We start from the raw sequence: 17,794 nt of genomic DNA on the forward strand, positions 1-17,794 counted from the left end.
AGTCACCACTCAGTATCCATGAGGCATTGGCTCCAGGACCCCACTTCCCATGCCAAGAATCTCAGACACTCAAGCCCGTTTTATAAAATGGCATAGTATTTGTATATAGCCAATATATATCCTCCAAAATATTTTACATTATTTCTAGGTTACTTATAAAACCTAACACAATGGAAATGCTATGGAAATCGTTCTTGTATTGTGTTCTTATGTGTATTGCTTTTTATTGTTATATTAAACTGGAGTTTTAAAAATATATTTTTCATTCAAGATTGGTTGGATCTGCAGATGCAATAAGGAAGGACAACTATGAATTGAACTTTGTCTGGCAGAGATGTAATTGATCATAGTCTTATGCATATTGGCCAGTTTTGCATCTATTTATAAATTTGTCTCAGCATTCCAGAATACACAAATATATGTGTTCTATAAATTCTTGTTTGAATTCACTTTAACATCTCACTGGATTCCTCATTAACAAATCAGGTGGATAAAATTGTTGACACATGTTTATTTTATATTTCTGAGAGGCATATTGTATTTTTAAAGTTATTCTCCAATAATATTGTTCTAAAATATTTCATATTTTCTTTCAATCAGTCAAAAATATAATATTTCACACAGAAAGGACCAGAGTTTCTCAGACATTCACAGATCATTGTATTTTATCTGCCCACAAAATTTGAAGCTTAACATCCAATTTCACTTTCAGTGAAAGAGGAATGTTGGTAGAAAGAAGCAGTTTTAATTTATTTTATTTTTTATTCTTGCTTTCTTAATTTTTACTTTTAATTATTATAGATGCATAACAGTAGTGCCCCATGTTTGAAGGTACATGTGATATTTTGATAAAAGCATGGAGTGTTTAACAATAAAATCGATGTAATTGGGGTACTTATAATCTCAAGCTTTTATTATTTCTTTGTTTTGGAAGCATTCCAATTCCATTTTATATATTTATATTATCTCATTTGTCTAGGACAGTGATTGGCACATACGGATATATGACAAATGCTTCTCAAATTAATTTAAAAAAAGAAATATTGAGTCAGCACTGCATGAGAAATACATTGGCAGGATATTTTAAAAAGATTTTCACTCAATTAGAATAATTATTATAATAAAGATAGCATTTGTTATAAAACATAGCACATTCAGGGTCTTGTTTTCAGTACCTTATATATGATAAGTGATATAATTCTTGTAACCATTCTATGATTTAGATATTATTATTATCATTACTATTATGTGGAAATTGCGCCTAAGAAGTTAAGTGACTTTTCAGGTTTTAACAAACATTTGTGGCAGATATTAAATTTGAATCTCACTATTTATTCAGAAAATCTATAACTTAACCATATTTGGGATAAGCAGTCGTTTGTTTTTAACAAAAGGATTCCTGTAAAAGTTCATATATACCAATGGGTATTTCTCCTAAAGACTGAATTTTTTTAAGATAAAAGATATTGTCAAGACAATTTTTACCATCCAACTTGCTAAAAATTTCATCAATTCACCCTCCCACCCCTTTCCCCACCTCCTACACAATGTAATTTCAAACCCATTGCACATTGTAAAATAAAGTAACTTCTGGTAACATTTCTGATCACTTATTTCCAAACATGTGAAATCTGAGACTAAATATGTGAGTATCAGTGTGCTAGGACACAAAATAAATCACACCGTGTATCTTCTCTGGCCACAATGAAATAAAGTTAGATATAAATTTGAAAGGAACATTTAAAACTATACATGTATATGGAAATTAAACAACATGATCCTGAATGACCAGTAGGTGAAGGAAAAAAGAATAAGAATTTCTTGAAACAAATGAAAATAGAAACACAATATGTCAAAAACCTATGAGACACAGCCAAAGCAGTACTAAAGGGTAAGTTTATAGCAATAAATGCCCACATCAAAAAACTAGAAAGATTTCAAATAACCTAATGACATAACTCAAGGAACTAGAAAAGCAATAATCAACAAAACCCCGAATCAGAAGGAAAAAATAGTAAAGATTGGAACAGAAATAAACAAACTTGAGACTAGAAAAACAATACAAAAGATAAATGAAATTCATGTGCAGTAGTTCACTCCTGTAGTCTCAGCTAATTGGAGTCTGAGGTGGGAGAACCACTTGAGCCCAGGAGTTCAAGTTCAGCTAGGGCAAAAAAGTGACACCCCAAAGAAAAGGAAATCAGTGTATCAAAGAGACACCTGCATCCCCATGTTTTTTGCAAAAGTATTTGTAGTAACCATGGTATGGAATCAATCTAGGTATCCCACAACAGATAAATGGATACTGAAAATGTGCCGTATGTACACAATGGAATTCTATTCGGCCATAAAAAAATGAAATCTTGTCATTTGTATCAACAGAGTTGGAACTGGAGGACATTAAGTTAAGAGAAGTGAGCCAGGAGCAAAATGTTAAACACTGCGTGTTCTCACTTATATGTGGAAGCTAAAAGTAAAAAGTGCAACAGGAGAATATTAGAGATATTAGAGGCTGGGAAGAACAAAGGGAAGAGAGGAATAAGCAGAGATTTGTTAAAAGACACAAAATTACAGCTAGAAAAGGAGGAATAAGTTATGTTGTTCTGTACCACTGCAAGATGACTATAGCTAACAATAATATATAGTTTTAAATGCCTAGAAGGAAGATGCTGAATGTTTCTAAAACAAAGCAATGTTTGAGATAATGGGTATGATAATTACCCTGATCCAATCACTATACCTTATATACAGTGCAGCATCACTATGTACTACTCCATGAATATGTATAATTATTATGCAAATAGAACATAAAATAAAATAACAAGAATGAGAAAACAATTTGCTGCCCATATAGAGTTAACATCTCAATGGGCTTTTGTTGTCTTATTTCATTAATTGAAACAATCCAAACCTTCATAATGCCCACTTATTCTTTGGACAATGTTATTGTTTTCTCTGAATATTATTTGGAATACTTCAACTGATTTGTTTCTTAATAACACAAACCATGGCTCTTTCACTAATTTATAAGGGAAATAAAGAGGAAATGCCTATAACAGTCAGATATTATACTACCTACTTAGTATGGGCTATAATATATTACTTCTGCAATATTTGGAATATAGTAGTCATTTTCCTTTGTGAATTTATCTTCTTTCTTCTTTGGACTTAGAATACTTTTCTTTTTCTCATACATACACAAAATGGTATAGCATATCTGAAATGGCCTTTCACAATATTTCTTGAGTAATATATTACCTTTATACACTACCTTCATTGTTACAATATCTATTTGCATACTTCAACTCTTCACATAAAATACTTAGGAATATGATTTCAGTATTTCCCATTGAATTGCAGTTTCAGCCTAACTCAGGAGCAAAAACGTCACCAACCAGGCAGGTATATAATTGTGAAAAAGAAAAAAAAAGTATAACTTCCAACATTGCAGAGCTTGTGAGACTTCTAGGTTATTATTGGCTTTAATTATCACTCCCATAAGCTGCAATATTCTTTACTTCTGGTGAAGCAGCACTCCACAGAGTGTGAAATCCTTCCCTGCTTTTGAAAATATCCAAGAAATGAACTGAATCATTTCCAATCTACTGTGACAACTGAACACCCACTGATAAGTATAAGCAAGGGGCAAATTTATCATCACCAATAGAAAATAGGCTTTTTTGAAAGTGGGATTTGAGACATCTAGCCGGCTGCTTACTGCCAGCAGTGATCAGCAAAACCAAATCCAGTTTCATTTTAAACTCACAGGCATTTTATTTTCCCTGATTGGTACTCAAGTCAATAAAAAAAGCACAGTCTTTTTTTATGTTTGTACTTTTATTGCTATAAAATTTAAACACTAAAATATCAAGATAAATAGTTCTTTGGGTTATGAGCATTAATTTCCAATCCTACTTCACAATGTCTTTTCTTTTTCTTTTTTATTTTTAACCATCAGATGCTTCAAGTACAAATCAGATCTGAGGATTTTGAATAGGCTCCATTTAGTCTCTCTTCCAGAGACCCAACCCACACAATCCTGATTTATTTGCCTCTTACAGTAAGGCTTATATAAATATGCAGCAAAGAAACATATGCTATTCAGCCTGAATTCATTTCACAGTGATTCACTTCTCAATATTACCTCAGGTTTCAGTAGGTGCCCATACTAAGAACACAGTGAACTCCCTACTAGCCCCATCCTCTGATTTTCAGATCTAATGGGGAGAAAGGCAATAGAAGAAAAACTGTAGAAAGAAGAGAAGCAACTATATGCAAGAGTTTTGAGATATTTACTAGATCTCCTTATGTTTTAGTTATCTACATAATATGACAAAATGTTATTATAAACTAAAAGCAAGAAAAATGTGAGAGTTTTTAAGTACAGTAAATTCATTTTCAAAATGTGTGATATAAACCTCTTCTATTTCTTAAAACCATAATTCTATTTAGTCTAGAAATAATCAGTGATATAAGACATTAGATTTTCTCATTTATATTAATTTTTATGGAAAGTTTAGAAATCTTTCTCTTACATGTTATTTTCATTTCTAAGTCCAAGAGCTATGATTGACTTATGACTATATTAAAATTTCTGCTACTGTCTACAATATAGCAGGTACCCAGTGATATGGCAAAAATGTATGAACACAGGCTGTCATTTACTGATGTTCAATGTTACATTTCTTGTGTGTGCCTTCAATTTTTAAATGTCGTAATTCTTGAAATTACAGGTATGAAAACTATAAGATAAATCAAATCACATGAAAAACAATACCTGTAAAATCAGTTTCTTTGGGTTTGGCTGTCTTGTTTGTTCTACTGATGTTGGAAATGGAAAAACCTGTAGTGGTTCTATAAGTGGTAGAGGAGTGTTGATCTTTGGAAACAGAAAATTGTAAAGCTTTACTCTTTCCATATATATATATATATATATATATATATATATATATATATATATATTTTTTTTTTTTTCCTCTTCTGAAGTTCATGGCTCGTACCATAGGAAATATCAGAAATCATAATACTTATAGCACACTGTACACATTTAATTGCATGGTTATTCATAAAGATCATAATTTTAATCATAATAATTTTGATATTCCATACAATTCTCTGTTTCCTGTTCCCATCTCTATATTTTTAGAAATTGTTCTAACATAGTATTTAGTATAGCATAGCACTGTATGTGAATACAGAGAGCATATGCATCTTTTTCTGGGGAGAAATATAAGTATGGGAAAAATAGAAATAACAACATTGTTAAATGACACCAAAGGGAACCATTTTGCTCAAAATATGGATACCAAGTGAATATATAGAGTATTTTCATAATTTAAACTGAACCACTTCTATTTCTTAAAATGATAATTTGACCACATATTAGGTCAAGATTTGCAATTCAATATCACAAACACTTCAGAATAGGTAGTCCTTTTGACAGCATATTGAACTGTGCTCAGAAAATGGTAGATACCTTTGTTGCATACCATCTAAAACAAAACACACAAATATTCTTTGTGTTATGGCATTTTTAGGTAACCTGTAGACTTGATATTTGTGATATTATGTTCAGAGCCAGAGGTAATTTCTTTCAAACCATATTTTTTGAGCTGGAGAGTATTAGCCAGGAGTAGTCAAAATAACAGGCACTAAGAAAACGAACAGAATGAACATCCTGCAAAGAAGTTTAAAGGAATATGACTGCAATAAAAACTGGTTAAAAAAAAAACTGCCCAGTTATTTAGATGGTGAACTATCTTTAAGTTTTAAACACTCTGAGAGAGAGTGTGTGAATTGCTGTTCCAATTCTGTGGTATTTTTTGAAAGAAAAGGGAAGATGACTAGAATGCATTAGTTCTTAAAATACTTTCGAATTTGGTCTGGGTGAAATAAAAATGGCATGAAAATGTCATCTGAGCCTTAGAAGATTTAGGGTATGCTACTTTGAGATTTAGTTGATGGCAGGTATCAGTAACCTAAGCAGTTCATTCCACTCTCTGATTTCATTTTCAAGGAGAACTTTTTAAGACATGACTTATAGGAAGAAGAATTAAGAACCCTTATTCTCCCAATAATCATGCCTTTAAATACCTATTTACAGAGAAATGCTTAAAGGAGGATTTTTAGTAGAAGAAATTTTTAGGAAATCATTTAAAAAACACAACTCAAATCCAAGTCCAAAATGCATGATTTTCTATAGTTCATTTATTCAATATACATTTTTCTGTAATTATTGTTTGCTTTAATAAAACAACTAGCACCTTCAAATAAAGATATGGTTTTGATATTGTAGCCGCATTTGCAGGTATAACAAAAAACTCTCTACTTATGATTACTGATTTATGCAAAGAAGAGAAAAGGAAGTTTGACAAAAAACATGTTATTACTTACAGGTCTCATCACCTTTGGGTTCCTGAAGAGCAAATAGAAACTTAAGACTAAGAAAATAATGAGTATTGAAGGAGAATAGTCCATGGATATAAATACTATGCTCATATCCTGTCACCTAGGCTTGTGCGAACATGGAGAACAGATAGAATGAAATACAGTAATGTTTCAAAATTGCATCTGTAGAGCACAAATTTAAAGATACCAAGATGTTAGAAGTATTATGTGGAGCTGACATTGAAAAACTGCAGCTTGAAGTTTGTAATAAGGAAAAAAATCTTTGAAACTAGAACAAGCGGTGATGAACTTTCTTTCATATGTTTGTTGACTGCATAAATGTCTTCTTTTGAGAAGAGTCTGTTCATATACTTTGCCTACTTTTTGATGGGGTTGTTTTTTTCTGGTAAATTTATGTGGGTTTCTTGTAGATTCTGAATATTAACCCTTTGTCAGATGGACAGATTGCAAAAATTTTCTTCCCTTCTGTAGACTGCCTTTTCACTCTGATAATAGTTTCTTTTGCTGTGCAGAAGCTCTTAACTTTAATTAGATCCCACTTGGCAATTTTGGCTTTTGTTGCCAGTGCTTTTGGTGTTTTAGTCATGAAGTCTTTGTCCATGCCTATGTCCTGAATGGTATTGCTTAGGATTTATTCTAGGATTTTTATGGTTTTAGGTCTTATGCTTAAGTCTTTAATCAATCTTGAGTCTTAATTTTTGTATAAGATGTAAGGAAGGGATCCAGTCTCAGCTTTCTGCATATGGCTAGTCAGTTTCTCAAAACCATTTATGAAAAAAGGGAATCCTTTCCCCATTGCTTGGGGAAAGCAAGGTATCACTATCACTATGAGAGATAAAATAGGATAATTCCTAATTCAGTGGTAGAAATGAAACTTAAACAAAATTACTAAATAGGAAAGCCAGGAAATAGAAGGAACACATGACAAGTAAGGTAAAGAGGAGGAAAACGTACGGTGAACCCCAGAACTTGTAAATAAATTAGTTTGCCTTAGAAAATTTTAAAAAAACATAAAAGATGCTGTTACAAAACAAGTTGAGGGTATATCCTTTTTTTTTAACCACTACAGATATTTCTTAGGCTTAACCATTTCATAAACATGTAAAACGTTATACTTTACTGCATGCAAACAGTTTTCTATTAATTTAGCCCTGAATTTTTCTTCCTTGGCACCATTGACATTTTGGGCTGAATATTTTGTCATGGAGCGTTATCCTGTGCATTATAGCAGGGGATCCCCAACCCCAGGCCAAGGTTAGGAAGCAGGCCACATAGTAGGAAGTGAGCGGCAGGGTAAGCCAATGAAACTTTACCTGTATTTATGTGAGTTTGCGCACCACGACTCACATTACTGCCTGATCTCTGCCTCCTTTCACATCAGCGGTGGCATTAGGATTCTCATAGGATTGGGAACCCTACTGTGATCTATGCATGCGAGGAATCTAGGTTGCATGCTTCTTATGAGAACCTAATGCCTCATGATAATTCACTGTCTCTTATCACCCTCAGATGGACTATCTAGTTGCAGGAAAACTGATTCTACATTATAGTGAGTTGTATAATTATTTCATTATAATGATATAATGTAATAGTAATAGAAATAAAGTGCACAATAAATATAATGCACTTGAATCATCCTGAGACCATCCTCCTATGCCTAGTCCTTGGAAAAGTTGTTTTTCATGAAATCGGTCCTTGGTGCCAAAAAGGTTGGGACTGCTGCATTATACAATGTTTAACAGCATCCCTGGTCTCTGTCCTCAAAATGCCAGTAGAACTTCCCCATTTATGACAAACAAAAATATATCTTGACATTGCCAAATGTCCTCAGTAGAGTAGACAGATTACCCTTCATTGAGAACCACTGCTTTAACAAAAAAAAAAAAAAAAAAAAAAAAAAAAAAAAAAAAAAAAAAGTGAAAGAATCTCAGCTTTGAATGACAGCCAAGCAATTATATACTTCAGCTCTACATATAACATTAGTTTCCTCCTTAAAACCTTCAACTAGTCTTCATATAGTCCCCTCTTTGAATTCTGTCTGGCTATGAATTCACCTTCTCACAATCAAATTGTATACTACTGGGTAGACTGCAAAAATTTTTTCCCATTCTGTTGGTTGCCGATTCACTCTACTGACTGTTTCTTTTGCCGTGCAGAAGCTGTGGAGTTTGATTAGGTCCCATTTGTCTATTTTGGCTTTTGTTGCCATTGCTTTTGGCGTTTTGGTCAGTCTACCCATCTGACAAGGGGCTGATATCCAGAATTTACAAAGAACTAAAGCAGATCTACAAGAAAAAAACAAACAAGCCCATTCAAAAATGGGCAAAGGATATGAACAGATACTTTACAAAAGAAGACATACAGGAGGCCAACAAACATATGAAAAAATGCTCATCATCACTGGTCATCAGAGAAATGCAAATCAAAACCACATTGAGATACCATCTCACACCAGTTAGAATGGCAATCATTAAAAAATCGGGAAACAACAGATGCTGGAGAGGATGTGGAGAAATAGGAACACTTTTACACTGTTGGTGGGAATGTAAATTAATTCAACCATTGTGGAAGACAGTGTGGCGATTCCTCAAGGACCTAAAAATAGAAATCCCATTTGACCCAGCAATCCCATTACTGGGTATATATCCAAAGGATTATAAATCATTCTACTACAAGGACACGTGCACACGAATGTTCATTGCAGCACTGTTTACAATAGCAAAGACCTGGAACCAACCCAAATGCCCAACGATGATAGACTGGATAGGGAAAATGTGGTACATATACACCATGGAATATTATGCAGCCATCAAAAACGATGAGTTCACGTCCTTTATAGGGACATGGATGAACCTGGAAACCATCATTCTCAGCAAACTGACACAAGAGCAGAAAATCAAACACCGTATATTCTCGCTCATAGGCGGGTGTTGAACAATGAGAACACATGGACACAGGGAGGGGAGCACTACACACTGGGGTCTGTTGGGGGGAAATGGGGGAGGGGCGGGGGGTGGGGAGGTGGGAGGAGATAGCATGGGGAGAAATGACAGATACAGGTGAGGGGACGGAAGGCAGCAAAGCACACTGCCATGTGTGTACCTATGCAACAATCTTGCATGTTCATCACATGTACCCCAAAACCTAAAATGCAATAAAAAAAAAAAAAAAAAAAAAAAAAAAAAAAAAAAAAAAAAAAAAAAAATTGTATACTACTTATTATGTAATAGTTTTTTTTTTAAAAAAAAAAAAACATTTACTTCTCTGGAGATAAGTTTATTGTAGCTATTTCTGTTCTCTTTCTGCTAAATCTTTTTATTACCAGGGGAAGAGGAATGGAAAGTTCCCCTTTTCCTAACCAATAAGTGTATATCACAGCTTTGAGCCACCTTAACATTCTATCAGTAGAAGATGCTTGTAAACAAATACTGCAGATTCAGTGCCAACTGGAAAAAATACAACCAAAAGCATGATTGACTTTTCATCTCCCTTGTTTTAAACTCTGTGTGGTACCTGAAACCACATGACCTTTAGAAGCCTTATCAAACTCTTAAGTCGCATCAAATCAGATAAGAAAATAGCCTAGTCATTTTCTTGTGCTCTACTTCCGTATTTATTCCATGTGTCCTATTTTTTCAGAGTCCTTGAAACTAAAGGGGTATATAAATTTCAGAGACAAGTCGTAATTTCATGATAACTCAAAATCCTCATTTATGCTGTTCCACAAAGGAAATAGTCCACACATTTAATAGCAGGAAGGTAAGAGGCATTGATCAATCAAAACAGTTTTCTGCCTAATATGATTGAAAGCCTGCCACCAATGACCAGTAGAGACAATTTGTGCAAACCAACAATTACTAGCAAACTCCCACATGTGATTTTTAAAACTAATTTCAGGACTCCACATTAAATTCTGACATTTGAATCTACTATTCTACTCTGTCCAGGTTATTTTGGATCCTGACCATTACCCAAAATGAGACGTTGTAAAATATATCTCTTTAATGATCCAAGCTTATTTCAATTTGTTCAGAATGAGGAACACGAAACACAAATGAAGTGAAGTTTTTGTTAATTTTACATTATAACCTCCAATCACACAGAAATATATAATCCTTGTTCTTCTATCTCCAAACCAGAATAAAATCTGATACATGTTCTTATTCACAGTTTTCCTAAAACCTACTCTCATGCTACTGTCAGCAATGTTGATTCTGTTCCTACTTTTACTATTCTTAATATTATATAAGATAGTCTTTGGCAGTCAGAGTTGTTCATGCTTATCACATTTATTCTTCAACTAATTTTTTTTTTCCTAAGTCAGTTTATAGTGTCATAAAATTTGAACAAATTGTATTCCGGGCTTTTTCACAAAATTGATCAACATATTTTTTATAGACAAATTACCATACAGTCTGCTTGAACAGCACAAATAATGAATTAACAATTAAATACAGAAATTTATATGCTAAGTATTTTATTTTGTAATCCATAATCCTTTAAGACATTCATTTCTTCCAAAGAAAAAGTGAAGGAATTTGATACGGCCACCATAAGATGAACTGAAAAAAATTAGTAACATAAATGGAAAACCAGTTTCTGGAGATAAAATTTAAAAGATCAATGCAAACTTGCTAATTTGAAAGCCTCTAAGGCTGTAAAAAATATTTATAATTAAATTATTTTTCTTTATATTCCCAGTGACCAGCTTAATATCTCTATCTGAAAATAATAATTTTTATATAAAATGAGCAAAGTAGTGTTCATATAAGTACACTATATGTTCATAATATACCTAGTTTTCATTCTAAAATTTTATTAAATTTTTATATTTCTGGAAACAAACCCTTAGGAAACTATTTAGAAAATATATTTCAGAAAAAATAATAGAATAAATCCTTATTAATGAAGTATTGGTTTAATTAAAAATGTATTAATTGATGTCAGTATCTTCCAGTGATAGCTAAAATTATTAATTCTAATAACTTCATTAAAACAGTAGAATCTTATAATTAAATTAAAATATTTTTGATATAGAAGTATTTTTTGATATAGAAGATCTAGAGGATTGTTCTTCAAACACTGATCAAACAATCACAGTAATCTAGGAGTGTATTTTTTGAGTTCAGAGATATCAAACAGAGCCCAGTTTATTACCTTACTATGAGCAAGTTTCCATTCTTCCTTTCAAATTTAAGCTTCCTCTATTAATGTATAACAACCTCTCTGGTTTTTCCTTTGGAGAAGAACAGAGTAAATTCTTACCTATTTTCCAAATCTAGTTTAGGTTTATAAGCGAAGGGGAGGATGTATTTTCAAGCTATATATAATATGTAATTTATGTATGTATTTATTATGTACATATATAATATATATTTTATATGCATGCATATATATGTACATATGTGTGTGTGTATATATATATATATATATATATATATATATATATATATATATATACTGGATTTAGAATTCTAGGATGCATATCTGTAAAAGACACATGATTATACTGATCATCAACCTTTACTAGAAACCACCAGTCCATCTAAAAACTTCATATCTTAATTGAGAAAGTAGTACATCATTCAGGCAAAGTATGATTTGTATTGAAATTAGAAAGCAGCAACAAAAACTGAGTTCATCCTACATATTCAAAGATCACTTTAAAAAGAGTAGCTAAGACAGAGACTTCAGATGTAAAGATACTTAAAGAAATATATATTCTTTTCTGTGGTAAGTCTGGTGATGAGATCTTGTTTCTGTAGAATGAGGAAAGAATGAAGTGTAATTTTTGATAAAACCAACTAAACTCAAGACTTATTGTGAAATAGAACACTTTTCTCCAACAGATGGATTTTGATGACTTTATTGAGGGAAAGACCTTTTGGTGACTAAATATATGGCTGGTTTCTGATGAAAACTTAGTCAACAAATAAATCATTATGAAGTTGATAGTAAAAATTCAATGGCCTCCTGGAATTCCCCCTTTTTGGGATCTTGCCTGAGCCACTTCACATTAGATTTGTCACAAATATATCATGTGAACAATTCACATGTACACCACCTGAAGTATGAAAAAGTATGGAAACACAAGAATGGAAACTAAATGTGATTTCTTTCTTCTCCAACATCAACTAACTGTAACAAATTTAGAAAAATTACCTCATTATGCTTATGTTGTTTTTGCTTAAAATAAAGTAATTTAAAAAGACATTGATTTATAAAGCACATTTTAAAGTTATTTTATATTAGACATTCTGATAGGTACAAAATAATTTACATATAAGTCAAAAATAGGGATCCTAGAGTAGTAGCAATCAAAAATCACATTTATCAATAATTATAATGCAGCATAAAATGTAATATGTGAAATAGAGAAGTGCAAAAAAAATACTGTATGAGTTCTAAGGGAAAAGATACTTTTGCTTGAGGCATCAGGGAAGTTTTTCTTCTTTCCTTGTGCTGTCACTAGAAGAATGAATAGGATTATCACATGCAAAGTTGAGTGATGGTGGTGCTTTATGGAGAGAGAACTGTATTAGTTAGGTTTATCCAGAACAATAGGATATATTATTTTATTCGTGCTAAGTCTGGTGATGCAAATTTATTCTCTATCCCTAACCTACTCTTATTTCTGTCCACTGCAGCATCATATTCCCATGTATGTGTGTTTGTGTGTGTCTCTGTATGTGTGTGTGTGCGTGTGTGTGTGTATGTGTGTGTAAACAAACTTAGACACTTTTAAGAAATTAGCTCACATAATTATGAAAGCTGAACAGCACCAAGGTCTGCAGTCAACAAGCTGGAGACCCACAAGAGCTAATGGCATAGGTTCAGAATCCAGAGTCCTGAGATGCATGAGAACTGATGGTTAGAGTTTCAGTCCAAGGACAAGAAGAGGCCAATGTCCCAGCTCAACAGTCAAGCAGGCAAAGTTCCCTCTGACTCAGCCTTTTATTTTATTTTTTTACCTTTCATTTTAGGTTCAGGAAACCTAAATGAGGAAAGAATTCCCTATTTAATAAATGGTGTTAGAAAAACTGGCTAGCCATAGGCAGAAAGCTGAAACTGGATCCCTACCTTACACCTTATAAAAAATTAACTCCAGATTTTTTAATGATCGTCATTCTAACTGGTGTGAGATGGTATCTCAATGTGGTTTTGATTTGCGTTTCTCTAATGACCAGTGATGATGAGCATTTTTTCATATGTTTGTTGGCCTCCTGTATGTCTTCTTTTGTAAAGTAACTGTTCATATTCTTCGCCCATTTTTGAATGGGCTTGTTTGTTTTTTTTCTTGCAGATCTGTTTTAGTTCTTTGTAAATTCTGGATATCAGCCCCTTGTCAGATGGGTAGACTGCAAAAATTTTTTTCCCATTCTGTTGGTTGCCGATTCACTCTACTGACTGTTTCTTTTGCCGTGCAGAAGCTGTGGAGTTTGATTAGGTCCCATTTGTCTATTTTGGCTTTTGTTGCCATTGCTTTTGGCGTTTTGGTCATGACATCCTTGCCTACGCCTATGTCCTGAATGGTTTTGCCTAGATTTTCTTCTAGGGTTTTTATGGTGTTAGGTCTGATGTTTAAGTCTTTAATCCATCTGGAGTTAATTTTGGTATAAGGTGTCAGGAAGGGGTCCTGTTTCTGCTTTCTGCACATGGCTAGCCAGTTTTCCCAACACCATTTATTAAACAGGGAATCCTTTCCCCATTGCTTGTTTTTGTTAGGTTTGTCGAAGATCAGATGGTTGTGGGTATGTTGTATTTCCTCTGAGGCCTCTGTTCTGTTCCATTGGTCTACATCTCTGTTTTGGTACAAATACCATGCTGTTTTGATTACTGTAGCCTTGTAGTATAGTTTGAAGTCTGGTAGTGTGATGCCTCCTGCTTTGTTCTTTCTGCTTAGAATTGACTTGGCTATGCGGGCTCTCTTTTGGTTCCATATGAAGTTTAAGGTGTTTTTTTCCAGTTCTGTGAAGAAGGTCATTGGTAGCTTGATGGGAATAGCATTGAATTTGGGGAGGGATGGGAGTTGGGGAGGTGGGAAGAGGTAGCATGGGGAGAAAGGACAGATACAGGTGAGGGGACGGAAGGCAGAAAACCACACTGCCATGTATGTACCTATGCAACAATCTTACATATTCTTCACATGTACCCCAAAACCTAAAATGCAATAAAAAAAAAAAATAAAAAAAATTAACTCAAGATGGATTAAAGATTTAAATGTAAGACTTAACACCATAAAAACCCTAGAATAAATCCTAGGCAATACCACTCAGGACATAGGCATGGGCAAGGACTTTATGACTAAAATGCCAAAAGCAATGTCAACAAAACCCAAAATTGACAAATGGGATATAATTAAACTAAAAAGCTCTGCACAGCAAAAAAACAAAAACTATCATCAGAGTGAAACTGAAACCAACAAAATGGGAAAATAATTTTGCCATCTACACATCTGACAAAGAGCTACAAATCACATAAACAAATTTACAAGAAAAAAACTAAACCCCATCAAAAAGTGGGCAAAGGATATGAACAGACACTTTTCAAAAGAAGACATTTATGCAGCCAACAAACATATAAAAAAATGCTCATCATTATTGGTCATTAGAGAAAGGCAAATCAAAACCACATTGAGATACCGTCTCACACCAGTTAGAATGGCCATCATTAAAAAATCAGGAGACAACAAATACTGGAGAGAATATGGAGAAACAGGAATGCTTTTACACTATTGGTAGAAGTGTAAATTAGTTCAACCATTGTGGAAGAGATTATGGCAATTCCCCAAGTATCTAGAACTAGAAATACTATTTGATCCAGCAATCCCACTACTGTGTATAAACCTAAAGGATTATACATTATTCTAATGTGAAGACACATGCACAGGTATGTTTATTGAGGCTCTGTTCACAATAGCAAAGACTTGGAACCAATCCGAATGCCCATCAATGAGAGACTGGACAAAGAAAATGTAGCACTTATTCACCATGGAATACTATGCAGTCATAAAAAAGGATGAGTTCATGTCCTTTGCAGGGACATGGATGAAACTGGATACCATCATTCTTAGCAAACTGACACAAGATTGGAAAACCAAACACCACATGTTCTCACTCATAAGTGGGAGTTGAACAATGAGAACACATGGACACAGGGAGTAGAACATCACACACTAGGGCCTGTCAGTGGGTGGGGAACTAGATGAAGGATAGCAATGGGGTAGGGAACTAGGGAGGGATAGCATTAGGAGAAATACCTAATGTAGATGACGGGGAGATGGATGCAGCAAATGACCATGGTACATGTATACCTATGTAACAAACCTGTACATTCTGCACATGTACCCCAGAACTTAAAGTATAGTAATTTAAAAAAAGAAAAGATGAATAGGTAAGGACTAAGTATTGAGGAATACAGCAATTCGAAGTGTGAGAAACAGCAAAGAACCGCAGAGAGAAACTGGGAGAGAATAAGGGATGAAGCCAGTGAATGTGAAATCAAAGGTGTCTTAACAACAACTTACAATGGTTGTAGAAAATGAGGAACAAAATTTTGCTTCCTGACTATGTTTGCAATTTTTTGATAAAATTGTTTTCAAAATTAATAATGTTTTGTAAAATAATATTTGTGTCTATAAGCACAAAATGTTTTAAATATATATGTTAAGAAAACATGATATTTTACTAGATTAATTTGTGAATTAATTGTAATATTCTATTGTGTTCAAAATTAATTTAAGGGAACCAAACTATACACTAGTGAAGGCAAAAAGAAGAAAACTTGAAAACAAACCAAAAAAAGATGATTATTATCTTAGGATATATTAGATTTATTATAAGGAGAAGCTTTTTTCCCCCCAGATTAAAAAGTATTATATATCAAAGGAAACATTTAACTTCTTAATGATATTATTACTTGGAAAAATTATATAAAATATCTAACAAAATTATACTGAAACTATTTTCCAGTTGACATCATAACCAAGTACTGTGGAGCCATCAAAAGAAGATACTAAGAAAACATATGGAATTGGAAGGTTAGTTTAATGCTATTCACTGGGACTAAATGATCCCTAAAAGTCTCTAGTTGTTCTATGATATGATGATTCTAATTATTCCTGAATATATGTTTCTATATTGACAGTTTGAATATTTTCTTTTTATACAGACATGTACATGTGCATTTGTCTGTACATGTACACACACAATCACAAATGGTTCTCTAAACAGGATATACATTGATAATCATTGAATTGAATTATGATTATTTTATAGTAAAGCTTTTTAAGTTTTAGGTGCTTTTTCCGATGATCTACTGATGTAAAGTATAGCCAACTCTGCAAATTATGAGAATATTGGGTAATTTATCTGCATTAGCTAAAGATTTGTAAACTGTTGCTATTAACTCTTTGTATACATGATTATAAAAAACACCATGTCACAAGGTTCATGGGGTGGGGTTGGGATACATGTCTCATATGGCATTCCTAATATTTAAGTTAGTAATTTTAAAAATACACTTGGGCCGGGCACGGTGGCTCATGCCTGTAATCCCAGCACTTTGGGAGGCCAAGGTGGGTGAATCACGAGGTCAAGAGATTGAGACCATCCTGGTCAACATGGTGAAACCCTGTCTCTACTAAAAATACAAAAAATTAGCTAGACATGGTGGCACGTGCCTGTAATCCCAGCTACTCAGGAAGCTGAGGCAGGAGAATTGCCTGAACCCAGGAGGCAGAGGTTGCGGTGAGCCGAGATCGCGCCATTGCACTCCAGCCTGGGTAACAAGAGCGAAACTCCGTCAAAAAAAAAAAAAAAAAAAAAAAAAAAAAAAAAAAAAAAAAAAAAAAAACAGAAAAGAAGAAAAAAGAAAAAGAAAAGAAAAGAAAAAAACAAAACAAAACAACTTAAATATTTCTATTGTCAAGAGCAGAAATGTTTCTTTGCGTATCAATTCCTCTGTTATATATTTCTCCCACTGTTGAAAATCATGACATAAGGGAAAATATAAATGTTATGCCTTTTCTAATGTCATATAGAGAGAGAGAGTTAGTCTGGGTGTTCTATATTACTGTGTTGTCCTCAGTGAATACTTAAACTGCTTTTGCTTACTATAGTCTACTCATAGGTCTGCTATCAGAACTATATGTTTTGCATTTAATTCTCTTTCCAAAACAAATTAATACGTAACAGAAAATACATAGCAGCTTTAGAAAAAAAAGAATAAAATTATAACAACTACCATGTCAAAAACTGTATTAAAATAATTATATATGAAATAGAGATAAATATTCCTTATTATAAATGTTCTTTCAATAACTTATTTGAATGCAAAAATAGGAAGACGTAGTTGTAAGAGGCAACTAATGTTATTGACCTAAATT

Source organism: Saimiri boliviensis, chromosome 7 (assembly GCF_048565385.1).
Source record: "Saimiri boliviensis isolate mSaiBol1 chromosome 7, mSaiBol1.pri, whole genome shotgun sequence".
In the NCBI taxonomy this organism is placed as follows: domain Eukaryota; kingdom Metazoa; phylum Chordata; class Mammalia; order Primates; family Cebidae; genus Saimiri; species Saimiri boliviensis.